The 27,426-nt window shown below is 36.5% G+C and overlaps 1 long non-coding RNA gene across 1 annotated transcript in view; it reads left to right on the top strand.

Annotated features, from left to right (window-relative positions):
* LOC134480982 (uncharacterized) overlaps nucleotides 1–22,929 on the top strand; it is a 123,167-nt gene extending 100,238 nt beyond the window's left edge. The window contains exon 5 of the long non-coding RNA XR_010056094.1: nucleotides 22,679–22,929. This is a non-coding gene — a long non-coding RNA (uncharacterized LOC134480982). The remainder of the gene's footprint in view (nucleotides 1–22,678) is intronic.
* The last annotated feature ends 4,497 nt before the right edge of the window (nucleotides 22,930–27,426 follow it).

The raw sequence follows: 27,426 nt of genomic DNA, 5'->3' as shown, positions 1-27,426 counted from the left end.
AAACCAGGAAAGGGAATAACAATCGAAATGTAAGTAAGAAATACTCAAGTTAATAAACAAACAAACAAACAAAAAGAATAATGAACTAAAAAAATAAATTCTTCCAGTGTCTATTGGATAATCAAAGTTTGTTAAATAGATTACCTGATAATCTTCACAGGAGTTAGTGAATATATCTGACTATATTTATTTTTAATTGTATTCAGTTAATTTCCTTCGTACCTATTGTACTAATTACAAACTTGTTTTGCAGCCATTAGGCCAGACTTGAAACAAAGTGATGGATTTTTATATCTGCCATCAATAAAGCGGCCTGAACAGATAAATCTTAAACTAAGTGTCAATCTATTTATATGTCTATAATCTGCTGAATTATGAAAGAATTTTAGAGTGACTTATTGACAAAGCAAGGAAAGGCTTTAGGTCAATTACAATATTCAAATTATTTCTGCGGAAATATAAATGTTTCTTAAGTTCAGCATTCGTGGTAAGAATGCCAGGGTGCATCTGAAATGAATGTATTACCAAGTCCTCTATCCATTGAGTGCTCTCTCTCTCTCTCTCTCTCTCTCTCTCTCTCTCTCTCTCTCTCTCCTTCACTTCAAAGCAACTATTGCATGTTCATCAAACATGAATAGGCAGCCATTATTAACACCAAAATCTAAATTGTAACACTGCATACATATTCAGAATTTCATACTACAAGGACACAATTAGAACATCCAATATCTTATTCTGTATAAAGCCTGTGGATAAGCCAAGCTGTGGTCCTTATTCACATTTCCTAAATTCCCTAGGTCCTATAGCTTGCAGCTTTTAGCCTGCACTCTATAGCCTTATCTGTTCACTACCCCTCTGCAATTCTCACGGTTTCTCTTGCTCTTGCCAATGCCTGTAGAAAACTATTTTAAAGAATGTAGCCTGTGAAGGATTTAAAGCCTGTATGCTGGGAGGTTTGAAGATAAGGGAAAAGCTCCTGGATGATTGGCATCTTTGGAAGAAGGCGCAAGGCAGTTGTGTTCAGTGTTTATGGAAAGATTAGGTTAATTTAGAAAGAAAGTCTTTTGCTTGCTTTCACATAAAAACTGCTTAATATGTATTTATTTTCTGTTTTTGTGAACAATACAAACATTTACATTTTTTCACATACTTGTCAATTTTTATACTGGTCATATCACCCCTAATACCTTTTTGTTCTAGTATTTGCTTTAGATGCTTATGAGAATAAGACTTTTGCTGAAAAAGATTGACCCATGTTAAGTGCCTGTTTCTTTTATAACTCAAGAACAGTCCTGGTAAAATGTGTCTACAAGTAGAACTGATTTATTGACATATTTTTAAATAATCTTCCTTTACATGTCCAAACAGTGAATGGGGGCAGTCTGCATATATTTTTTGTTTCTAAAAGCCTGTGCTTTACCCATTTTTAGAGTGACGTTTTAAGTCTTCCCAGGTATTGATTTACCATTATACACTAAGGAAATGGTATGTTGTCTAGGTATTTAATTGTGTGAGCTTATTAAGTTATTTGTAGCTAGAAAAGAGTTTATTCTGAGCCCAAACAAATGTGTCCAGCTCTTAACTGTATACCTTCCTAATTCTATGAATTCACATAATATAATTTAATTTTATATATTATTTATAACATAATTATATATAATATAGAATTATACTTTATGTATTATATATTTATATATAACAATTTTATCATATATTACATACATAATTTATATACATACATAAATTATTTTAATTTTTTATTTTAAAACAGTAATAATATATTGCTCATCTTTTAAAACAGCTCATAAAATAATCATTCACAACATTATAATCTTTTTTCTTATTTATCTTTTGTATTAATTTACTTTATATAGAAGTGTGTTTTTCCTGTATGTATGTGTATATACCATGTTCATAATAGCTATTCAGAGAGTCTAGAAGAAAATTTCAATCACCCGGGACTGGAGTTATAGATAGTAGTACCTGTAGATAGTAGTTACCATGTGGGTGGTTTGAACTGAACATAAGTCATCTGAAAGGGCAGCTGGTATTCCTAAGTACTGAGCCATATCTGCAACCAGAGAATGAGCCAGATATTTTATTTTCTTTCCTTTCCTGGTTTTCCAAATGAGATTCCATTTGTTTTAAATTTCTAAATATATTTCCATATAATATGCACCCATGTGCATGTATATAACAAGATGTGTATGTTTATGAACTTTTACCTAAAAAATACTTGCCACAAAAGACTATTCTTTCAAACTATGGTCATTCTGCTCCTCCAAATTCCTCCTCTTGTCCTGACCCACCCAGATTCACTCCCATTTCTCTAGAAATAAATTGACTTCTAAGAGATAACAACAAAATATAACAAAAGAAAATATAATAAGATAGAACTAAAAATCATATCGAAATTGGACAAGGTGACAAATAGAAACAAAAGAGTCCAAGAAAAGACACTAAAATCATAGAAACTCTCATCTACACACTCAGGATTCCCATAAACATTGAAAGAAGTAACGTATACACAGAGGACCGGGTGCAGTCTCATGCAGACCATTGTCTTTCTGTTTCAGTCTCTTTGTGAGGCTCAGATTCATCTGACAGACTGACAAAATTCAGTCTAGGATCTTACATGATGGTTGGTTTTATTGGTTTATTTTCCTAAGTTATATATCAATATTAAAAGTTTAATCTCTCTTATTCTCTCTGTATCTCGATCTCTGTTTCTGTCTTCCTCTGTCTCTGTCTCTGCCTCTCTGTCTCTCTGTCTCTATCTCTGTCTCTGTCTCTGTCTCTGTCTCTCTCTCTCTCTCTCTCTCTCTCTCTCTGATCTGCGCTTCACAGTGAGAGTTTCTATGGTTTCTTCTTCCTGGGCACATAAATATAGCAGATTCCTAAATAATTAAGATTACCAAAACTCAGAAAAAGGGAGAGAGGCAAAGAAGGGGAGAGAATTGAGGAAGGTGAGAGACGGGGATTGGAGAGCTGGAGGGACGGGGACAGGAACAGGGAGACAGTGAATGAACTGTTGGGATTTTTTTTAATGCATCTTGCAGTCACTTATTCTCAAGAGATCTGGTCTGCCTCTACTGTAATCCAGGTTGTCCGGCTCACAATGAAATCAAAAGTGAATGTGGTTTGGCTTCAGAATAATTTAACACTGACAACAAACTTTGAAAAGGCCTTGCAGAAGCTACTGTCAGATTTTATTTAAGCCAGGCATTTTGACTAAAAACCTTGATCCTGTGAAGGCTTGATGCCCCAGTGTAAGGGAATGCCAGGGTAGGAAGGAGGGAGGGAGTGGGTGGATGGGGGAGCACCCTCATAGAAGAAAGGCGAGAGGTGATGGGGTAGGTGGTTGCCAGAGTGGAAACCAGGAAAGGAGATCACATTTGAAATGTAAATAAAGAAAATATTAATACAAGAAAGAAGAAAAAAGAACATGGTTGCTGATGTGTGACTTCTAATCAGTCTAGTCTTTAATGAGTGACAGAGTAGCAGCCTGTGCTCCTGGAGAGTTAGGGCATCTTTTATGGAGAATCCCTCACTCTTTTGTATCCACCCTTAAATGGCTTTCATTTCCAGTCCAATGCCTCTGTCATTAGCTAACAAATTGTAAATTCCCTGCCTTATGTTTTCTAAAGTGCTGAATTTTAATGGCTAAAAGGCTGACAGGTAAATGAAAGTAGGCTTTTCAGGGTCGAAACAAATGGAGAAAAAACAGTGTAACAAAAAAGTTGTTAAAAATGATAACTAGAAGTATTCAATAGGTACAATAAGAAAGTAAAGAGACACATTTGAAAGCAGAATCTGCCAGTTATTACTATACAGATACAGAAAGAATTTGTGCATTTAACAACAGCAATACCACAGACACACACCAAACAAACAAATAAACGAACAACCTGTGTTTTGTTTTGTTTTGTTTTGTTTTTTAGGTTGTTTTCCCAAGGCTATGTTATGAAGAGTAAAGAAGTGTCAGGTTCAGTATTTTCAAGACTAAGCCTGATGCGTTATAGAAAAGTAAGCTACAGCCAAACTACTTTACTGGAATATGTGGGAGTTTCTTCTATAGATTGGCAGGTGGTAAATTGTGTGGGCAGATGCTTGGCTGTATTTAATTTTCTTTCTGGGAGTTCGCTGTTGCAGTGACCTCCGATACATGCTATTCTTGCTTTTCTGAGAAACCAATTATTACTAATCAGAAACTTCCTTAAAAACTGCCTGTATAATATTGGGTTGTCACAAACATTTGAGAAGTCATTTATGTGATATTTATACGATTTCTTAATTGTAAATATAGATGATCATTTTTCTTTCGTATTTACACAGACATCTCATTATTAGATAAACACATAAGGGGCATATTCTTCAGCAAAATGTATTAGAAAGAATTCCAAAATTAGATATAATTTTTTTTTTGGTCAGTAGTAGCTTTTAGGGAACTCGCCTCTTCATTTTTTTTTTCATTTCTATTCACAAAGACATTTCAGTGAATGAATATGACACTTAACAATAAATACTTGTCACTACTTATGGGACCTTTTCTCTCTTTTTTTTAACATTTCCATTCACAAAAATGATTCAGTGAATTGAATGTGGCACAACAATAAATACTTACTGTTACTACTTTCAACTTAGGAGAAGTAATTGATCAATAACTTGACATTTAATGTCCATTAAATAGGATAATTCTGTTTTTAGAAACAACTGCATTTGTATGTGAAATGGAAGGGTTAAATGCATAAATTCTTCTGAGATTTTGGGACATCAATGATGTAATTTAGACAATTAATTACTATGCTCTTTTTCTTCCAAATGTTCAGAGGTACCAGTCATTAGGATGCTTTTTTATGATTATTATTAGATTAATTATGGAAATGATGTCCTCACTTATTTACACAACAGCTTCATAAGCAGGTGACTGTAGGGAACAGGGAGCAAACTTTATTTAAAAAAAAAACAGTGACCCTTAGTGATTGATGTAGATGGTTTATATAAACCACATAATATTTGAGTCTGAGAACATTAGTGATGCTTTCAGCTGTACACTTGATAAGGAGGAGAGATGGAAAGAAGGTTTCCAGTATCATTCTGGACATGGCTCCTCTTAAGCTTCAGTTGAAAGGCAGAGACTTGGTATGCTGTTTTACTCTTGACATCTATGCTACTTAAGTGTGTTTCTGACAATCATTATTTTAAGGAGTGTTGGATTGTTGTGATTAAGTTTACAGCATAATCTAAAACTTTAATAAAGACCTAGTGAATTTAACCACTATTTTATCTACTATTTTAATCAAGCATTATCATAGGTCTATGGTTGTATTTGGAATTCAGTTGAAATAGAAATACATTTCGCTAATTTTTATTAAACAAATGAAGAAATATTTAATTGAACTAAACATATACATTATTTAAATACCAATGAAGAAACATATGTTACAATGTTCTGAATTTACAGATACGTGATATATGAATGTGTGACATTTTACTGAGTCAACCCAGATCTAAAATATAGTTACTCTATAATGAAAATATGTTCATGTTGATCATACATAGACCATGGCAATATGATAAATACATCTTTTACATGCTAAGAGACTGGAACTTTTATTGAACCTCACAGCCAAAGTTAATAATCTATCCTGAGGTCACTTAATTTGAAGCTGCTATCCCAACATATATTCAGTTTAACTGGCATTTAAGAAAACAACTGCCCTTACTTACTTCAAATTTCCTATGTCGTCATCATTTACAACATAAGCTGACGCATAACTCTAAATGTATATGAAAACATTGTTTACTTTTGATTTACAGACCAAATAGAAGGCATGTTTATCTATAGGTATATTGTGATAAAAAATTTTTGGAAACAGAAAATAGGCTGAAAACATCATTATTAGGTGAATATTCACCATTTTTGTTGGACAAAACATACAGATATTTATTGATATAGAATGATGTTTATAATAATGTTTGTTATGCAGGTCAATAGTCAGCTGGAGCCAGTTACTTCATCCCCTGTAAAACTGCCGCAGATTTTTGTAGAGTATCTCTCCTCACTTCTTCCTATGATGATTTCTGTGTTATTTAACAAAAGAAAAAAAAAGCCCTTAGAATGGGATGGACATACATATATGTATACATAAATATATACGTGTGTATATTTATAAATATATATGTATGTATATATAAAAATATACAGACTCAGGCACTGGACAGACTCACAAGACAATATTTAGCCAGGCACAAAATCAGATTCACACACCAGACAGACACGAATTAAATAAGACCTAGGGAGAGTGAAATAAAGAATTCAGATCTGTACTCCCTTTGACCAAATGACACCAAGGGAAAGTGCATTATTTTCTGTCTTTAATGTAGTGCCAGCACATTGTTGGTGCCTCTGAATTTATTATACTGCATCCAAATCGATGCATTTTTTGTGTCATGTTTGCTGAACTTCCCATGTGTTAAATCTATGCAGTAGACTGAATATATGGGACCTGTGGAAAAATTAAAATTATACATATAACACTCAAATATTACACATAAGCATATGAGGAACCCTAAAAATGGCAGCACTTGTATTTTGGGGGCAATCAGCATCTTTATAATTGGATTAACTTTACAGTACCAGAGTTCAAGTCAATACAGACTTGAACTCTGGTACTGTAAAGTTAGCTAACTTCTCAAGGAGGGAGAAGTCAAAGAAAGAGTCTAGAGTTAAAACATACCTCTGCCGTTTACACACACACACACAGACACACACACACACACACACTTATAAATATTCTAATATATATTTCTAATATGCAATGTCTAACTGCACTTATAAACACTTATCTTTATTGCATAAATAAATGTAGCTCTCACCACTCATCAAAGAAGCATCTCATTGTAACAAATGTCTATTGTTACAGAAATTCACAATTGGTCAAAGTGAAGAAAATACACATTAAAAGGTACATGACCCCACTTGAAACATCTAGACCTAATTCTTGAGAAAAATTGCAGAAGAGGAGAAAGAAAATTGTAAGAGACAGAAGACTAAGGGGTTGGGGATTTAGCTCAGTGGTAGAGCGCTTGCCTAGCAAGCGCAAGGCCCTGGGTTCGGTACCGAGCTCCGAAAAAAAGAAAAGAAAAGAAAAGAAAAAAAAAAGAGACAGAAGACTAGAATGCCTGCTGCTAGATAATGGCCCCAATAAGTGAAACGATATAAATTCTTCCTCATTTAGTTGCTGTTGGTCAGATAGGTGGTCATGTCAATGAGAAAATAAAATATAATACTGAGAATATCAGCTATCTGTATCATGCATATTCTTGTGGATTCTCATGCTAGGTCATGCATTTTAATCCCCCGTAATTTTTTAATAATATCCATTACAAACTATCTTCTCCTCATTTGTCATTTCTTCTTTTGCTATCACCTATAAAAATATTTAAAATGGAAACATAATAAAAAAGACAAACTTTGGAGAAGACCATATGCTAGTTATTTCTACCTTAAATGTGTTGCAGGTCAAGGTATTAGGAAGGGCACAGTATGCATAATATATATTTAATTTCAAACAAATAGTTAACAGAGTGTCCAAGTTTCAAATACTTTTCTGTAAGGACAGATATATATCTTTTCACTTACTGAAAGAAATTTTAAGAAATAGATTTGAAGGAATTCTATTTATTGTGCATGGTGCAAAATTTCATGAAATAATTTCTTTCGAGTGTATCATTAATGCTGACCATATAGAGACCTCATATCATTCTTCTTACTTTTGCACTGCTGATATTTTCTGTTCTCTTCCTCTATCTAGCCTATCTAGGCCCAGTTTATTTATCTATGCACACACAGAGAAATGCCCATACAAACATGCACACGCACGTATGCACGCGCGCACATACATGCAGGCACTCACACACTCACACTCACACACACACACGCAGGCACACACACACACACACACACACACACACACAGCTTGTCCACCTTTTCAATTCTGGTTTCTTATGTTTATTATGATAATCTCTAGATATATCCATTTTCGATAAAATGACATAACTTCCAGCTAATTTTACCAAATGAAAATTGCTTATAACTATTACTTAGTGTTAGTGGTAGGACATTTCTTTGTTTAGATCGTTTGTTGCTTTGTTTCTTTACAGTGTTATTTTCTGAAAAGATTCACATTTTAAATCAATACATATTTAATAACACACATTATACAAGCCGTGTTTGATGAATTGAGTATAATTTTTGGAGGAAAATAATGTATTGCTATTTTGGCTAGGGCGCTGTGAGGGAAGCATGTTATAATCTTTCCTTTAACACTGATTTAAACTATTAGAACAAATAAATCTCACAGTGCAGACTGGACACAGTGGTTTTCTGACATCTACATTCTAAAATATATTTATAAAAATTAAAAGTAAAAAGTATGCTTCTGTTTTCTTTATTTTCCAAGATTTATCTCTTAGCCAGTCTCTTAAATAATAGGCCTAAATAGTTTTCATGTACTCTAATATAATGAACCTCAAAACTTGCAATACAACATGATAGTATATTATATTCCTGATTTACATTGAACAGCTATTTATACATTACTGAGTTTCCTCTCTATCTTGAACAACAAAAATTTTATTGGCATTCTAGTTACTGCAAACATTAGAGGAATCACACTTTCCAAACGGACCATTTTAAGGCAATGAAAAACATTCATTTTAATTTTAGGAAACTTGAAAACAATCCAAATTATTTTAATGGGTGATCAACACAGCTAGATACTTGCTATGAAACACCACAGAATTAATAGTAAATGGAGAATGGAAGCTTGAATATAACATGTGGCCAATAATTCATTAAGAAACTATAGTTACTTGGATCATGATACACATCAGAGATGGCTATAGCAGCAAGAGCACTATCTTTTTCACCCTCTTAATAGTTTTATTAGTGCTTGAAAATATTATACAATTAGTCTGACTTCTATTGATGTTGTAAAGATCACAAAGGAAAAAAAAAACTTTTGGGGAAGAAAAGGGTTTATTTCAGTTTATAATTGAAGTCTTCCTGAAGGAAAGTCAAGGCAGCGACTCAAGACATGACACTAGGGACAGAAACAGTCTAGGCTACCGAGGAATGCTGCTTCCATGGCTTGCTCAACCCTGATGTCCTGTATACCCCAATATCATACACCACGTGAAGGTGTCCAACAGAGTGACCAGGCACTTCGACATTACTCATTAATCAAGAACATTTCCCACAGCCTTGCCTACAAGCGAATCTGACAGGACCATTTTCTCAATAAGTTTCCGGGTTTTTTGTTTTTTTTTGTTTTTTGTTTTTGTTTTTGTTGTTCTTGTTTTTCCTGATCATTATACCTTGTGTAACACTGACAGATCTATGCAACACTATATATTCATATTATTTTTTTCTTTGGTGGTCATGGCATAGCTTGAGGTACACAGGCACAGAGGGTGTCAGGAACTCCGTGTAGACACTATCAGGTTTCCTTTTCTCCAGTCATGCCGGGATCCAGATATAAAAGCAACTTTTATTCTCCAGATTTAATTGAGATCTTGGACACTCACTGTTGAGTGTGCTCATCATTTCCAGTTCATTTGGAACTCTTGCTGGCTGGTTCAACTTACTGTTTCTGGATCAAAACTCTCAAGCAGACTGATCAAAGCTGACTTCTCTCAGCTTCTCACTGAACTGATCTGCTGGGAAAAGCTGCCTCTGAATTCCACAAACTGAAATCCTCCAAACTGAGAACATCTGCATTCAATTAAACTAGAAGAAACAGACTTGCCCCTCTCTCTCACTGATCATAAGTAGTCTCTTTTTCCTATCTGTTCTCATGAAAGTTTGACATAACTATCTTTGACCCATTCTCTCAAATTTTCCTATGATTTGTAACATTGTCTGCCCCTCAATTAGTTTTCACTTTTAAACATGGATGCCTCCATCTACAAGCTAATTTTACCTTTACTGTTTGTGGTTAAAGATGAGTCTTAAGAACATACCTGTATTCTAGCCAGAGTGATCCAGCTGCATCACACAGACGTAGAATGTCTGTGAATGTAATTCCTTGCCAGAGTAGCCATGTTGCTGGATTAAAATTCCTCTACATAACACAATTGTGTGAGAGAATTTCTTAATATTAGAAAGTGTCTGCTTCTTAGTTTCTACATCCTTTGATTTTACATAACCATTGCTTCAACTGCTAGCTACAATTTAAAGTTATATGTATTGCTGGAATTCTCAAGTACTATATTCATATATTCAAGTGTAGCCTTTTTTTTTCTATATCTATTGGGGATTGGTTCTAACACTTCCATGGATGCTGAAGTATGTAGATACTCTTCTCATCCCATAGTATGCCAGCTCTGTAAACATATACTTGCAATCCTATCACTAGGACCACCACTAAAGATATTATGATATGACCAGCTTGAGGCCAGTGCAACATTTCATAGGCCAAGGATTAGCTTGGTTTCAAAACACTTTCTTGTCCAACATGGTGCATGTATTGTCTTTGATCTCTATTACTACAAAAGAAAAAGAAAGAAGCATTTGTAAATAAAATTAAAGTTATTCTCTTATAAATTTTAATATTATATATTGGTATTTAATATCCAAACTGTGAAAATACTACTGAAAGTGCATTTAAAAAATAATGGCAAGGAAAAACAGCTTCAATATTTAATACAGAGAGAACAGTATGATGTAATTTACTTATTGTGCTGATTGTGATGTAAGATTCAAACTTTAAGAACAAAGGTCACCTTAGAGAAACACCAGGAGGCTGGAACTTTAACACACTGTTCAAAGAATTTAAGATAATATCCTGTTCCAGGAAATGAGCTAACCACCCTTAGCAGTCCCCCTTCAGTGTGAATGAGCTAACCTTGAAAAGGGAGTGCCAAAGATGAACCATTGATGAATGTAAGGGTCAATGTGCATCATCAAGGACCAATTCATGCTGGTGCCAAAGGCTGTCCTCCACAAGTGTATAAAAAGTGTGTGCTTTTGTTACTGGGGTCGCCTCTGTCCCAATTACAGGGCCACCCCTGTCCCAATTACAGGGCCACCCCAATGCACTGGATCATTAAACCTCTTGCTTGTTTGCATCGCTCTCTGTCTCTATATTTTCGTGTGTGGGACCTCCCGGTTTTGGGCTGATCGGGTCCTACAGTGCCTTCTGAAATTTGAAGGTATAATGGCATACTGGTTTTCCATCTTGCAAGGACACATGATTTCAGACATTTTGTAAGAAAATCTCTACCCGGAATATACTAACATAATTTTGAGGAGAATTTAATCTAACTTGTAAAACATTTTAAATTCCTATATATCCAGGCAGATACCCATATAGTGGTATCTCCCTAGTTAGTTCATGTTATCAATGGCAGGAATAATTAACCACAGAGAACTCGAGTATACTGGGTTTTGACAAGTCTAGTGACAGACAACCTTGAGACCTGCTGTCTATCAGAGGCCTGAGGACAGAATGATCAAGCCTTTACTCTACATCTTGTATTTTCTCTCTCAATACACATCTCCTTTTTGATAAATATGGTCATCCCATTAAATTAATGCCAAATTTTATTAAAATGCATCCGTAATTTTGCCCAGTGTATTCATGCATAGAAAAATAAACAAGCAAGCATTTCATTATAGAAACATGAAATTGGGTCAGATATGATATAATAAACATGACAGAATGTAGAGAGCCTTTTGGGGCCACTTGCTTTGCTTTTAGACACTTGGTGGGAATTTGACATTATCAGGACAAAAGAAGGAAGCCCAGGGCAGAAATCTGGCTTTGGGCTTGGGCTAAGGAAATGGGCCCTGATTATGGACATTTACATTTGAGTTAATGCAAAGCTCAGAGCAGGCTCAGCAGAAGCAAGTGTGACAGTCCTTTTGTCTTGGTCATCCAGACCAGCCACTAGAAAGGTGTTTACAGGATTTTGATTATCTCCTTGCTTGTTGCTCAACTCAGAACTCTTATCCTTCTGCGTGTAAAAGCAGATTGGAAAATAAAACATCTGCTTCGGCCTCAAAACTGGCTGGAGTCATGTTAAAAGTTGTCCAGTTGTCTTTTCTCTTTTCAATCCTCACTCCTGCTCTGGCTATCCTGTTGACTGACTGAGCTGGAATGGTCAATAGAATTTCTTTCTCTTTTTTTTTTTTTTCGGAGCTGGGGACCGAACCCAGGGCCTTGTGCTTGCTAGGCAAGCGCTCTACCACTGAGCTAGATCCCCAACCCCTCTTTCTCTTAATAAGATACTGCATATGTGCATTATATCAATTTTACCTAAGTAATAACATTGCATACTATCTTATTTTTCTATAAAATTAATATTTTAATTGATTCTTACACTTTTTATTATATATTTTTATTAGTTTTGGCCAGAACTCAATAGGAATAAATTGAAATATTCTCGTTGCTTTCTCATAATTCTCACAACATGGAGACTATGCGTCTAGGATATTATATTTGTTTTTTTTTGTTGTTTATTGATCATATTTTATCAAAGAAGTTCCTAATTTTTAATTTTAGCATAGAAAGAGCCATCTAATGAATTAGAAGAATAATATTATCCCCAGAATAACTTTTGGAGAAAACTGCTCTGTAGGATAGCAATACATGCTTTCTTCCTGAGTAAGGATTATCCCCAAATCTCTAAGTCAGTCTCACTTTCATAAATACTTAGTATCCTGGGCATGACTGGCTTCTGTCAACAATGAATACTGAGAAAGGCAGCTTGAGTTAATCCTCTATTACATTTAATTCAGGCTTATACTGCAAATTTAGTCTCAAACAGCTATGGAACATTTTTCTCCCTCAAATAAACCATAAGCTTTTGAGATTTACGGTCCATTATTAAGAAAAGCTTACCTGATAGACACCTGAGAAAGCATTGACCTCTGAACATTCATGTAATTTAATGAGAGCAGCAATATACAATTACTGATCAAGGCTATTTTTAAGGCAGAGTGTTTGGGTTCTAACCTGGTTCTTAGAGTCTGCGGTATTATTTGTGGTGATGGGAGGAGCTGCTTCCTCTGTGTTTGTATAATCATCTTGCTCTTAGTTTATTTGCAAGAGACTAATTTCAAGATAGCCATATGAACACTATCAGTCATAAATGAATTAAGCAACTTGTGACCCAAATGCATGCTGCCTCTCAGAAATCCTGTTAAAATATTAAAATAAATTCATAAAAGTAAAATAATCTCAAAATAGGAATCAATTTAATGTGACTCAACAGGATGATGAAATGCTGGTAGGAATATCAGACAAAACTGATTTCAGACTGAGAACTGTTACCAGAACAAGAAAAGCATTTCAAAAAGATATCTCTGTTCTAAACTTTTGTCTTGAGAAGTATATATTGCAGAATGTACCTGCTTGAACTCTTGATCCTGAGGATCCAGTCCCAGACACACAACAGAGACTACAACAATTATTGGTGTGGTCAGCTTTCTCATCCCCTGCCTTCTTCTAGATATCCCAATGCCCATGTACAGTTTGAAGAAGCCACTGAAGAGTCATCATCCCAATTCCCTGGACTTTGGGGGGCTAAAGGTAGTTATCCTAAACTTGTTGTTATGAGAAATTTAGAAACGGTCATAATTTAACAGGGAGGAATTAGCTAGAATTGATTTGTATAGCCATAATCTCATTCTGTAACTAAGCTATACATTGGTATATTATTTACTTGTTACAAAAATTTTTAAAGTACAAAATTTGGATCTAGTCCTTCTATTAATGTCATTACAAACTTCTGAGTTGATTGAACATAGGAATTAGGGGTCAAATAACAAATTCATGGCTCCTAGTTCACCATTAGGATGATTTTGAAATATTCTCATCAGAAATAGCTGAGAATAGTTAATGAACAGCAGTCCAAATTACCTTATATAGATAGATGGTTTTCAAAAAATGTCAGAAATCCACAAATTTTGACATTTAATGTTACTTATCTTTGGTGGATTCAAAGAAGAAATTGATATCTTCACCTCTAGGTGAGGTGATGTATTGTGGTGAGACAGCCACTAGGCAAAAACTGCCCATTTCACCTACAGACTAATACTGTCCAAAAAGGGGACACATTATGCAGAATAGTCGACTGATAATCTTTGCCGAGTCAGAGTTATCAGCTCTTCTATATTTCTGCCTTTCAAAGGTCTGTCAATTGATACTAGGCCTGAAGGCTGAAGACTTGCCCTCATGTGTTGTTAACAGGAGAACATGCTAGTGGAAATTTGTCTCTACAACCTGTCTCAATTCTGGAAGCCATGTTATGTTTCCTATGTTTATAGATATTTGGTCAATCTCAGATTTCTGAAGGAGTTGAAGACTAATATGTATCATAGCCTACCCAACCTAATTAACTTTGAGAAAACATAGTCATCTAGATGATTTTCTAACGGAAATAGTTGGGCACAGCTTATGCTTGATGAAAATGAAAGGTAAAAGTTTTAAGGTTCCCCCCCTAGACAAAAGCTTAGAGCAGAAGAAAGAAACTGATCGGGCCCCAGAACTACAATTACATCAGCTGGTTCAGCAACTCTCTCCCAGGAACTAGCTGACCATAAAGTTAGATTAAGATCTTAAAGAACAATCTTGAGAAAGAGGAAGCTTCTCCCAGGAACTAGCTGACCATAAAGTTAAACAATCTTGAGAAACAGGAAGCTTCTCCTTATGATTTTTTCACTGGTATTCTCGACATTTTCCAATGACGCCATCCCTATCCCCTTGGGTTGTGGTTTCTCCCTTTAAATACCTCTTCTCTCAGCTACTCAGTCTAGGAAGGAGGGAGGAGGAGAGGAAACAGGGAGAGATCAAGATGGAACCTACTGAGGAGGAGGAGGACGATTCAGAGTTAGGTGAACTAGAATCGATTTTATCTTGTCTAGGCGGGTGGTTTATATGTTTATCAACTGACTGTGAAATTATTGTATGGGTGATTGTGAATTGAGAATTTAACATGTAAATCTAATTGATAAAATGCAAATTTCTGGAACTTTGACTTTACCAGGCTAAAGAGGACAGTGTGTGAAAGAAATGTTTGAAAGGGAGTTGAAGCTAGATCTGGTTCTGTTGCCTGTGCGGAGTGAGAACTTGCAGGCCCTGCAGAATGAGGTGTGTGTGTGTGTGTGTGTGTGTGTGTGTGTGTGTGTGTGTGTTCCAGGTTTGGTAACTACTTCCTAGGGGACCATGCTGAGAGGGTGGCTGAAAGGGAGACAGTCGGGAGTGGGCAGCTTGCAGACTGCATGGCAGAGTAGCAGCCTGAGTGAGCAGATCTGCCACACAGGACACACAGGAACTGATAGCAAACGATCCTCTTTAATTTTTACTGCAACACAGATACTTTCATATAAAAACTTCCTTTGACTGTTAAGGACTCGAATAGTTTATAAAGGATTTCTCTCCCTAATTACAGAGGAAAGCAACACGTGTTGACAGCTATGCTATTTTGAGAGAGTGACATCCTTGAGTGCTCATCCCGTTCTGACATTCAAGCTGCAATACTTAGTATCACATGTTCTTTGTATCTAAATCACAGGAGAGAAAAGAATATATATATATATATATAATATATATATATATTGTGTGTATGTATGTATGTATGTATGTATGTATGTATGTATGTATAATGTGTGTGTGTGTGTGTACTGTAAGCTTTGTGCATTCAACTGTGACATAAATCTCTACCTTCTATGACATGTGTTAGGGTTTTATTGCTATGAGCAGACACCTTGACTAAGGCAATTCTTAAAAGTCATTTAGTTGGGAGTGGTTTACAGGTTCAGAGATTCAGTCCAGTATCATCAAGTTGAGAACATAATAGCTTCCACGCAGGTATGTTACAGGCTGAGGTGAGAGTTCTACATCTTCAGTGAAGGCTGCTAGAATACTGGCTTCTGGGCAGCTAGGATGAGGGTCTAAAAGCCCACACCTGCAGTGACACACTTCTCCAACAAGGCCATATCTACTCCACCAGTGCCACCCCTTCTAATAGTGCCACTCCTTGAGCTGAGCATATACAAACCATCACATTCCATTCTCTGGCCCACATAAGCTTATTCAAGCACATGAGTCTACAGGGGCCATACATTGCATAATGCAAACACATTTAGTCCAATATCCAGAATCCCCATAGTCTATAGAAGTCCTAGCAGTGTTAAAAGTCCAAACTTCAAGGTCTCTTCTGAGATCCATCCATTCACTTATCTGTAATCCCCAAAGCAAGGCAGAAAAACAACTAGACAAGCTCCAAACTCTGCATCCCCATGGTTGATGTCAAACTAGCCTTCAGATTTCAAACATCTTTTTCATGTTTGTTGACTGTAACAAACTTCTTTCTGCTGAACTGGTTCCACTCCTTATTAGGAGCTTTCCTCAGCAGTTAGCTCAAGGATTTGACATCTCAAATATCTTGGGGTCTCCAAGGCAACTTCAATGTTACGAATTCTTGTTTCAATGTCTGAGAACCACATCATCTAGGACCCTCCAAAGGTCTGGCTTCACATCTCCAGCTCTGCCCTCTGCAGCACGCTAAGCTCAGGTTGATCCACTCCATTGCTGCTGCTGTTCTTGGTGATCATCCCATGGTACTGGCATCTCCAATACACTGGGTTCTTATGCTGCAACTAGGCCTCACCAATAGCCTCTCATAGGCTCTTTTTATTGTACCAATCCTCAAATCCTTTGCATAACCCCTTCAGTCCTGGTCTGTCAACTGCAACTGAGGCTGCACCTTCACTAATAGCCTTCTATGGCCTCTCACAATTCTAAGGCTCAGATGCTGTTCATGACCCCTTAATCCCTTCAAAATCATATCACTGGGGAGACTCTTATACCTTATCAACAACAGCTGCAGCATAAGTTACACTCTTGGCTATCTCTGGAACACAGCTCCTTAGAGCTCTGAGAAAACACTTCCCAGAAGATTTCATCTCAGAAATGCTGATCTCTTCTTAATCAGCACTAATTTCTTAGCTCACCTAACCAGCATCTAGTGTTTCAGTTGTCCCTTCTATTCTAGATTCTAAAGCCAGACACACATGGTCAAAGATGCTGAGTTCTGCTGCTTCCTGGGGCTGGAACATGACCCTCTTGTTCTATTACATTATCTGCAGCTTTCTGTTTTCCAATTCCTTCACTGCCTAAGCTTGGCTGTCCTGTATTTTTTATGCATGCCTACCTCTTGGGATTAAAGGTGTGTGCCAACATACCTGGATCTAAACTTAGCTGAATGGAATCTTGCCCAAAGTCCCACTCCCTTAATCTGCTATCTCCATAGGACTAATCCTGAACACAGGATTCAGCTCCATTCACTGGTGCCCCTTTAACACTTGAACCATATATGTTATAATTTTCTTTTCTCAGCTTGCTATGCTTGTTTAAAATACTCTTCATGAGACTTAACCAGAGAACAAAATCTACGATGTGTTCCTCTGAGACTTCCTTTGTCAATGCAATTAATCTAAGTCTTTTCACCCTAGCATTAAGCAGACTCTTCAGACAAGGGCAAAATATAGCCACATTCTTCAACAAAATACCACAAAAACAAACAAACAAACAAACAAACAAAAAAAAAAAAAACAGTCTCTAGGTCACGTTCTAAAGTTTTCTGCACAGGTTTGCACAGTACAAATCACTCACAGCATCAGTCTTTCATATTCCTATTAGGATGCCTCATTAAGCCCCACTTAAAACATTCCATGGCTTTCCAAATTCAAAGTTCCCAAATCCACATTCTTCCAAACAAAAGCACAGTCAGGCATATCAAAGCAGTACAGCAGTCCCTAAGGTGCCAACTTCTGTCTTAGGGTTTTACTGCTGTGACCAGACACCATGAAGAAGGCAACTCTTATAAAAAACATTTAGTTGGGACTGACTAACAGGTTCAAAGATTTTGTCTCATATGTATCATCAAGATAGGAACATGACAGCATTTATGCCGGCATGGTGCAGGCTGAGCTGAGAATTCTACATCTTCATGTGAAGGCTGCTAGTAGAATACTGGCTTCCAGGCAGCTAAGATCAAGGTTCTAAAGCCCACACCCAGAGTGGCACACCATTCCAACAAGGCCACACCTACTTCAACAGTGCCACCCCTTCTAATAGTGCCCCCTCTGGGCTAAGCATATATAAACCATCACAGCACATTGTTTCAAATCCAATGCCCAAAGTATTAGGAAACGTCCTGTATTTGCTGAAGCAACGACTACCTCAGTAGTTGAATTTGCTGAAAGCACAAAAGCCTGGAGTTAGAGAGTTGGGTTCCTGGCTATCTTCTGATTTGTGCTCCTCTCCATATATCTGGAACTGGGATAATTTTCTCAGATAATTTATTCTTTGTTTCAATTTTGAGATGGGATCTGAAGGTGTATTTTTTTTTCTAATGTGCTTCTGGATTTAGGAATGAATGAAATTGTTAAGCCTCCTTTTTTTCTTTTTGTTTTGCTTATTTATTTATTAAATTTATTCATTTTTTTTCTTTAATCCCTTCTCACATTCCAGATTTCATTCTCCTTGTCTGTCCTCCTACTGCTCCCCATCCCATACTTCCTCCATTGTCAGTTGTCATAATCCCTGTCCCTACCCTCCCAACCCCATCATACCAGGTCTCCCCACTCCCTGGGGTTAAGTCTTCATCTTCCCTCACTGAGGTTAGCCCAGGCAGTCCTCTGCTGTATATGTGTCAGGGATCACATTTCAGGTGGTATATGCTGCCTGGTTGGTGGCTCAGTGTCTGAGAGACCTTGGGGGTCCGGGTCAGTTGAGACTGCTTGTCTTCCCATGGCCACCCTCCCTCTTCAGCTTCTTTCAGCTTTCCCCCAACTCAACCACACAGGTCTCTGGCTTCCGTTTACTGGTTGTGTGCTAATATCTGCATCTGACTCTTTGAGTTGCTTGTTGGGCCTCTCAAAGGGCACAGCCATGATCGGCTCCCGTCTGCAAGCATACCACAGAATCAGTAACAGTGTCAGGGCCCTAGTATGAATTAAATTGGTAAGCCTTTCAAATTAATTTATTTTGGATCAAGATATCTGACTTTTCCCTAAGAGCAAGGCTCTTTGTTATATGGCACCGAATTCCCAAGAATTATTTGAATTACCATCATGAGAAGCAATTACTCATTAAGGAAAATTCATTCACAAATACTTATTAATGAACAAATGTCCCAAATTTTGTATGTATGACCACACACTCACACATACACGCCCACCCACACACACATCCATGAAAGGCCCATGTATACTTACTCCTACAAATCAACAATTTTTATGTAGCAAACGGAGTTTTATCTTATTACTAATTACTTTCTGGGCTCATGAATGAATCCAAATCTGTTGGAGATATATTTCTATGGCTTTCTCAGATTTCTAATTTGTTAACGGAGTTGTGAGAACTTGAAAAGTACTATGACTCTTTCAGGGAAAATAAAATCTGACGAAAGATTGATTTAGAACACTATCATGATACATACGAGTTAATTGCTATAAATGAAGTGAAATGTCACTTTATACTTAACATTAAATTTCAAGTTATTTTAAACAACAAAATATGCTTAACTTTTTTTTGCTTGATTCCAATGTTTAAATTGTTTACAGCATAATCATTTTTAATTTTTCTAGACATTGAACCTATAGTGTTATGTATTTTAAATTTAATCAATACTCTGGAAAAATAGATAAAATATTTAATCTGTCATAAGCAGTCAACTGAATTCCCTTACTAGCCAAGTTAAATGGGGAGGTAATGTAATATCCTTCAAATATTTCTGAATAATCACTTTATCATATTAAAAATCTGGTGATAATGTGGTATAGTGTCTTATGTAAGGTTTCCATTGTGGTGAAGAAACAGGACAACCATAGTGGTTCTTATCAAGTAAAATATTTAATTAGGTTTGGCTTATGGGTTCATAGATTTAGTTTCTTATCATAACAGGAAACACAGCAGCATGCTGCAAACATGGAGAAAGAGCCAAGACTTCTTATCTGAATCAGCAGGCATCAGAAAGATAGAGTCCCTGGGCCTGGTTTGTGCTTCTGAAAACTCAAAGCCCACTCCTAGAGACAGACTTCCTCCAAAAAAGCCACTCACACTTTCAGGTTTAGAGGTTTAGTCCATTATGGTGGGATGGATGGCAGTGTGCAGGAAGATAAAGTGCTGGAAAAGTAGCCAAGATTTCTGCATATTTATAGTCAGGCAGCAGGAAAAGAGAATGGTTCTGGCTTGAGCATTTGAAATCACACAGCCAAACCCCAGTGACATGGTTTCTCCAAGGCCACACCCACTCCGACAAGGCCATACCTAATAATGCTACATTCTATGAGCCTATGAAGGGGCATTTTCATTTAAAGTGCCACAGGTAGTTAGATGTTTATACAACAAAGTAAATCAAAGTCCATTCATCATGTTCTCATAATGATCAAATAATATTTGGCCTTAATATGTATTGTAATTTATATTTGTAGATTTTCAAATAATAAGTCAGTATATAAAATTATTTTTCTCAACTTTATTCTCTAACTCACATAACTCAAGACTTGAATTTTTTGGTTTCTTTCATTTATGCCACACATGATATGTTAGCTAGAGTTTTTTTTAATCGGCTTGGCACACCCTAAAGGCATTTGGGAATAGAGAATCTCAGTTGTAAATAAGACCCATCCCAGACCAGCTTGAAGGCAAGGCTTTAAGAACTGTCCCGATTAGTTATTGATATAGATTAGCACATTCTGTGAGGGATGATTATGAGTTCTATAACAAAGTATGAGAACCAAGCTAGTAAACAGTATGCCTTATGCCTCTGTTTTAGTTTCTGCACCCAGGATCCTATTGTTAGTTTCCTTCCTGGCTTCTTCATTGTTGGACTTTTATAAACCCTTTCCTTGGTCATCATGTCTTATCACATCATAAAGGTTCCAGGCAGCATACACAGACTGGTCCAAGGCCCTGGCACATATACAGCAGATGAGTGCCTGGTGGCCCCAAAGAAGAGTGAAACCTAAGAGGGGGAAGCACAATTTTTGAGGCAAGAGGGAGGAGAAGGAGGATGAGCAATCATGGGAGGGAACAGAAGATGGGGGCAATATCTGAAATTTAAATAAATATAATAATTTTTAAAAAAGATCCTAAGATACTTAGGTCATACCTCTTTCAACATGGTACACAGGACATGTTAATTTCTTCTGGATAGAATCATCACCACAGTTACAAAAGTACTATCATGATTAGAAAAAACATTTGCTCTTTCATTAATATGATTCACATTTGAATGGTTGACATACCCATTTACCCACACATAAAATGCTTTTCAAAATAAAACTTTAATTTAAATTTAAGATAACTGAATTGGATTGGAATGTATACTAACATTCCTGTCTTTAAATCTATGCTTTGAAAAGGTTCTTTGTCTTTTTCTTCTGTGTGTCCATGAATACCTGTTCCTGTAACCAGCCAGTATATCTTTAGTGAATCTTAGCAGAACTCAGGGAAGGCAATGGCACATATTACAGCAACAGAATAGACATGCGTAGGACAATTGTGTCACTTCAAAGGAGTGAGGCATTGCATGGCCATATCTTCCAGTATGGTGAATTCTTCAACACACTGATACACAAGCAAGCATGGCTAAAATAAAAAAAAAATAAATAAATAAAAAAAAAACAAAAAAAACAAAAAAACCCCTCTACCTTAACATTCTCAGATTTCAATAATGAAACACATATTATTTTAAAAAAAATAAATATCTATACTTGATTACTAATCATTATCAACAAGAGGAAGAATGATGGTTTGTATATGCTTGACCCTGGGAGGGGTACTATTAGGCGGTGTTGCCTTGTTAGAATAGGTGTGTCACTGTGTGGGAGGGCTTTTATATTCCAGTTCTAGCTTCCTGGAAATAAGTACTCTCTAGCTGCCTTCCGATCAAGATATAGAAGTCTCAGGTCCTTCTGCAGCATGCCTGCCTGAATGCTGTCATGTTCCTGATCTGATGAATAATGGACTGAATCTTTGAATGTGTAATTAGACTTAATTAAATGTTGTCCTTATAAGAGTTATCTTGGTCAGGGTGTCTGTTCACAGCAGTAAAACCCTAGTAAGACAGGAAGCAACTGTACCTTCTATAATGGTGAAGTGCAAAGACAGATGAAAGGGTTCCATATACAGATTATCAAAGGGGTCATGGTCTCAGCTGCTTGTCAAATTTGGATTTGTATCCATTCTCATTAATAAAAATAGTACTACACCATTTTTCTCCCTCCATTTCTGCCCAACTATTCTCCAAACCACTTTAACAGTCCCCCTCAATTTGGTAATATTTGTTTCTTTGATTATTATTGGATATAACACACACACACACACACACACACACACGTATGTCTTGCTAAGTTTACTTTTGTTGCATATCGGTTGATGTTTTAAAGGCTGACCACTTTACATTGGATATCCAGTAAGCTAATTAATGGTAATTAAAGCCTACTCAAAACTAGAAAATTTATTCCTAGTACTAGAAATCTACTCTCCTTCCTGTATTTACTGAGGTCAAGAATGTTAGAAAGAAATCTAGGGCTACTATTTTTGCTAGATTAGCATAAGTTATTATTACATTCTAAATCTTATCCTTACATCGACAGAATTATATAGCTACCACCTCCCATCAAAGAAGCCTCTTGTGGAAACTATCAAGAAAACTACAACTGGATACAGTTCAGAGACCAATGGATACTGAGGGAGTACCCCACTGGATACATTTAAATGACAGTTCAAGCATCTATTGTTCAAGGAACATCTTGAAAGAGGAGGTGAAAAGTTATGATCCAGTATACCAAATCTGAGAGCATGACAACTATGAGGTGAATTATAAACAATAAAAAAATCCCCCAAATCCAGTGCTGTTCAAATTGAACTCTTTAAAATATGGAGAATTTGTATACAAAAATAATTTCTTCTTACTGTCATTAGACATGGGACTCTGACTAGTCATAGTAAAGCATTAATTATTTATGGACTCTAGCAGAAGTTATGAAACTTGGCTTCTTTATTATGATAAAATAGTACCCAAGGAAATGAAAACTAATAACCATCAAAGGTAATGAACTTTTTTTTTCATTAGGTTTACATTAATCAAAGAAAAGTAAAATGAAATTTAAAGGCATTCTATCATTGTTTGCTAAAACAATAAAACGACCTGACCTCCTACTCATTAACAGCTTTGAAAATTTCGCTCTGAATTATTTCCATTCTGTTGGGATGTAATTACAAAAGTTTCTAACTATTAAAATATTTGAGAGAGAGAGACTTTATAAGTATTCTTAAATTGTCATCTGGTCAATATAAAGTAATGCACATTGAGATTAAGCTTCAGTGCCAGGTCACTTTTATCCTGTTATACAGAAATTACACATTGCTATCAAATAACATTACTTTATGTGTGGAACAAATAATCTTAACTTCCAATTTCATGTAGGTAGAGCAACTACGATCATTATTTGAAAGATCACAAACAAAAGGGTTGTGATTCAAAATTTAGATTTATTTTTATTTCTCTCACAACAATTTTTGTTACGTTAAAGGAGGTAGTGTTGAAGGGACAACAGGAAATACTTGTAGTCAGTGTCATGTTTGCTCACCCCTATTTACATACACTCCAAATGCCTATATTAACAACACAGACTTAATAAAAGTCAAATCATAAGTGGTTGGGATGTAATTTAAATAAATAAATTAATTTAAAAATATTTTTTTTCTTTTTCTTTTTTTTTTGGAGCTGGGGACCGAACCCAGGGCCTTGTGCTTCCTGGGCAAGCGCTCTACCACTGAGCTAAATCCCCAACCCAATTTAAAAATATATTAACACACTATTGTTGGTGGGGCTATAAGCTGGTACAATGACTCTGGAAATCAGTCTGGTGGTTCCTTAGAAAATTGGACATAGGACAAAGCTATACCACTCCTGGGTGTACACCCAAAAGATGCTCCAACATAACACATGCTCTACTATGTCTCCAACAAGGACACATGCTCTATTATGTTCATAGTAGCCTTATTTATAATAGCCAAAAGCTGAAAACAACCTAGATGTCCCTAAACAGAGGAATGGATACAGAAATGGTGATACATTTACAAAATGGAGTACTACTCAGCTAATAAAAACAATGACTTCATGAAATTCATAGGCAAATGGATGGAACTAGAAAATATTATCCTGAGTGAGGTAACCCAGTCACAAAAAAACACACATGGTATGTACTCACTGATAAATGGATATTAGCCCAAAAGCTTGGAATACTTAAGAAAAAATTAACAGATCATATGACACTCAAGAAGAAGAAAGACCAAAATGTGGATACTTCATTCCTTCTTAGAAGGGAGAACAAAATACACATAGGAAGAATTACAGGGACAAAGAGTAGAGCAGGGACTGAAGAAAAGGTCATCCAGAGACTGCCTCACCTCAGGATCCATCCCATATTTAGCCACCAAACCCAGTCACTGTTGCTGACAGGAGTCAGATATGGGTGTCTCCTGAGAGGTTCTGCCAGAGCCTTACTGATACAGATGAGGAAGGTTGCAGCTCACCATTAGACTGAACAAGGGGACCCCAACGGAGGAGTTAGAGAAAAGATTGAAGGAGCTAAAGGGGTTTGAAACCCCATAGGAAGAACAGTAATATCAACCGTCGAGGCCCCATCAAAGCTCCCAGGGACTAAACCACTAACTATTGAGTACACATGGAGGGTCCCATGACTCCAGCCACATGTGTAGCATTGTCCAGCATGAATAGGAAGAAGAGCCCTAGGTCCTGTGAAGACTTGTTTCCCCAAAGTAGGGGAATTCCAGGGTGTTGAGTTGGGAGTGGGTGGGTGGGAGTGAGAGCATCCTCAAAGAAGCAGGGGTAGGGGATAGGGGATATGTGAGAGGGGGGGAAAGGGGATAACATTTGAAATGTAAATACATAAAATATCAAACAAAAATAAAATTAAAAAATTACATTGTGTTACAAAAATATTTTAAAGGAAGACATGATCCTGGGCTAAGTAGAGAGTCTCTTTCAGAACTCGAAACTCAGAATCTTCCCATGAGTCAAATATTATTCTCCCTTCTTCAGGAAAGAGAGGGATGTATGTCTATACAAGCTGTCCACTTTAGTGTTTCTTCTGTCATCAGATACACAGCAGAGACAACTATTGCTCAGAACCATTGTAGGATGAGTATTATGATACAAGGGATATTATTATTATGCAAATGTGAATCTCATATATAACAAGCAATGTGCATTCAGATAATTGTCAATAAATTTAATTGTTACAAGCAACACATATGCTTTTATATCCCATTTTAAATGACTTCTCTAGATCAGTACTACAATACTGATTCCTGCTACTTTGTAGTGTTCATTGAAATGTAGTTTATTAGATATTGGTTTCATACTAACAAATCAAAATTTGTTACAAACACAAATACTTAAAATAAGTGATATTTCAACATAGTCTTCCAGGTAAAAAGATAATTGGACAATAATAGAAGACTACACTTAGAGGTACATAGAAACAGAAATTGGTTGTAGTAAAAGAATTATTTTATATCTGAGGGTTTCTCAAAACAAAGATCACTGGTCACTGGCCTCCTTAAAGACAGTCACAGTATTTCATAGGCAAAGCCGGTGCTCTAAGGATGGTGTAGATTTTGAGGAATAACTTGCATAGTTCATGTTATAGGCAGAGCAATTGGAGAGCTCCACAGTCCTTCCTTCCTATTGGATTTTTAGTAAGTACCTCTGTCTCATTAAGAGAATGGATTTTGGGGGGGGCAGTGACCCTAGCCTTTAGTGACTGTGCCATATCTCCAGCCATTATGGAATAACAAGTACTAAGGGCCATTTGGGGGGGTCACATGGCAACCCACTACTGGAACATGGTTCAGGAATGGAGCTTTGTGAGAATTCTAAATGCTTGTGTGAAAACCCCAAGGAAACAATACAAGACTCTTGTGACATCGGTTTCTTCAAACCACAGAATTGTTCGTGAAATATTTGTGTGTGTGTGTGTGTGTGTGTGTGTGTGTGTGTGTGTGTGTGTGTTTCTCCTGCGTATAGTGGATGGGGGTAAGTTTACTGCACATGATTCATTACAGTTGGGTATTGTTATTTGTTCAAATACATCAATGGAAAACCATGATTTAACCATATGTAGCTTGTCCATGTGACTGTGAACTTTGCTCATGAGAATGTCTTTAAAAGTCAGAGTATAAAAAAATCTGATTCTCTGAATACAGTTGATTGTTGCACGAGATTTTAGTCAGCATTTTTAGGCTCCATTCTCCTAGGTTCCATTGCCAACTAGAATGGTAAACAACTACTACTCTAATCATTTCTATAAATAAATAAATAAATAAATAAATAAATAAATAAATAAATAAATGAAAAATCTAAATGTAGTTTCCAAGTAACAAAGGAGACAAATCTTCAACCAGTCCTTTTTTTTCTCTTATGAAGTAAAGCATCCAATTCCAGGATTGGGTTATATCTAGTATAGGGGCCCATAGAAAACCCCCAACAACTCAGGCTTCCGTCAAGACTATTGGTTACTCTCCTCAAACTGCTGTTAAAGCCATGTTGCTGACAACAATATGCTTATCTCATTGAATGCAGAGAAGTTAAAGTGGTGCCTATCCATAGCCTTTGCCCATACTTAACAGTGTTCATAGTACTGGAATGAATTCTGCAAGCTACCAGAAGATAAATGTAACCACTAACCCCACTACAAATCCAATGACTGATAGGAGTGACCTGCCTACATGGTACCCTGGAACATCAGTGACATAAATGTGAGAGAAACCAAACACTCTCCCAGAAGATTTAAAGCCTACTCCACTAGATATTACCCACACTTGATACTAAGCACCTGGCCATGACTATATAGACCAGGAGCCCAAAGGAAAACCAAATATTTCTCTTTTAAAATTACTCCTAACAGTGTTCCGCTATATTAATAGAGCAGTGTTTTTCTCAGCCATCATCGGGGTAGATTTGTTTTACAGTAGATGGGAAGTAACACGGACACCAGGAACTGGACACAGTTCAGAAGTGATAGACTGAATACTCAGCGCTATTTGAATGTCTTCATCAAACCTCTCCCCTGAGCAGCCAGGGAGCTTTACGGAAGAGGAACCAGAGTTATTGAAACATGGAGAAGATGCACCAAATAAACGGACGCACGTGTGACCTCAGAGACTGCGACAGCATGGGGAGGGCCACGGACTCCCAACCACAAAGCTACTTTTAATTGGTGTACACTTGAAAAAATTAGTTTTTCCAATGGAATCTCACTAAATGCATGCATAGGTGAGGTCCTATGCCCTGTATTATATGGACAACAAAATG

The sequence above is a fragment of the Rattus norvegicus genome, chromosome 11, assembly GCF_036323735.1.
Source record: "Rattus norvegicus strain BN/NHsdMcwi chromosome 11, GRCr8, whole genome shotgun sequence".
Classification (NCBI taxonomy): Eukaryota; Metazoa; Chordata; class Mammalia; order Rodentia; family Muridae; genus Rattus; species Rattus norvegicus.
This window is presented reverse-complemented; position numbering and strand designations above follow the sequence as displayed.